We start from the raw sequence: 1846 nt of genomic DNA, 5'->3' as shown, positions 1-1846 counted from the left end.
TATAATTTCCTATAAATGAGGTTTATTGACCATAAATTCCAAAAATAACTGTAAAACTAAAGTTAATAAGTTAGTGTTGACTGTTACATAGTGTTGAAAAACAAAAAAAGTGACAAACATTGAAAAAAGCGTTGGAAAAAGGGACAAAAACGTAAGAAAAAGTTAAAAAGTTGATTAAAAGCTTTAAAAAAGTTAATTTTAACTGGAAGCCAATGCGAGTTAAAGCTTTTTTTTCACATTTTTCTCTATTTTTTACAGCTTGTGTCTCCATAGATATGTTATAGGTTATTGAGTTGAGATGCTGAAAGTATTTGACACCTGATATGATAAATGGCTTTTTAAAATCCTCAGAGTTCGGCGTTAAAGAGCCCCAAAAACACACAAAGAGCACCTTAAAAAACAAGCATAACATCGGGTTGAGATCTCCACTTTTGAGAAAAATTTATATAATTATTTGCATTTTGGTGCATTTTTCTGGCTTTTCTGCATCAAGTTATGGTGAAAATGTCATTTTTTGTGTATGCACCCCCCCCCATACACATTGTGTATGGGGGGGGGGGGGGGGGGGGGGGGGGGGGGGGGGGGTTGCACTAGCAGTTGCCAGTTTGGATCCCCCCCCCCCCCTATAAATTAAGCCTATGCCGAGAGCACCCTATAAACAAAAATCATTGTTGACAAAAGCTCAATGTCCTGAACCTCGTGTTGTTCCCATGACGACGGTCAAAATTGAAAATTAACTTCTTTTTGGGCGTCCCCCCCCCCCACACATACACAGCCCCCCCCCCGACGGGTTCTTTTTGACTTTTTAATTGATGCTTTTGACGCTTTTTTTCAACGTTTTGTAACTTTTGCCCGACTCTGTTTTTAATTCACGGTCCATAAAGCTAAATTAAATGTCGTAATCCTAATTTATGAGTTATTAAAAAGCAGAAACTATGAATTAGTTGGACTAATAGTTACGATCAGAGGTTCTCAGACCAGGGCTGTGGTCAAGACCACCTTTGTCGAGTCCAAGACAAGTCCAAGACCAGGACCAGTCGAGTCCGAGTCAAGACCGAGTCCAGGACAGAATAAAGGTCTTATGCATGACAGTATCAAGACCATCATTCTGGGTTTCACTTTCCCTCCAATATTATTATTATTATCAACATAATAAAGACACCTGGACTGGGTCTAGACCAGAAGCCATATCTGGCAAGACCAGCGGCCGAGACCGAGACAAGTCCGAGTCCAGAGAAAACCCTAACCCTAACCCTAACCATAACCCTTGAGTCCGGACTACAGCCCTTCACACAGGAGGCTGTTTTTTAAAAGCAGTTAATAAAATGAAATGCTATAAAAGTGAATCAAACGGAGCCCGAGCAATACACCGCCGGGCTGATCGTCATTTACAACGTCCGATAAATGATTTATTTTTAACATTCATTCATCGGAATCACGTGTAATTTCATTTATTGCTGTTTGTTATAATGAGAAATAAAAGATTCTGATAAGAGTCGCAGCACAGCGAGTTACATGAGTCTTATCTAACGTGGTTATTCTTTCTCTAGCCCGCTCCACCACTTTGTTTATCTGATGTTAGCACCGCTACACGTAGCGCGCTAGCATACTGTAGCTGTTGTCATAGCAACCACGGATGCTCTCGGCTCCCAGCTTTGATTTCCTACAAAAAAACGCACTGGTCAACTTTTTCTTGTCAAAAAAGACGCCAAGTGTAAAGATTACGTTAAAGGTCCCATGGCATGATGATGTCACTTTATGAAGTCGTCCCCCCCCCAGCCTGCCCATGGACCCCCCCCAGTCCTGGGTATCCTGCTCTGCCTTTGAGGAAATGAATGCTCAGATG

Source organism: Etheostoma cragini, chromosome 1, assembly GCF_013103735.1.
Source record: "Etheostoma cragini isolate CJK2018 chromosome 1, CSU_Ecrag_1.0, whole genome shotgun sequence".
Taxonomy (NCBI): domain Eukaryota; kingdom Metazoa; phylum Chordata; class Actinopteri; order Perciformes; family Percidae; genus Etheostoma; species Etheostoma cragini.
The sequence above is the reverse complement of the archived record's forward strand: the minus strand, read 5'-3'. Positions refer to the sequence as shown.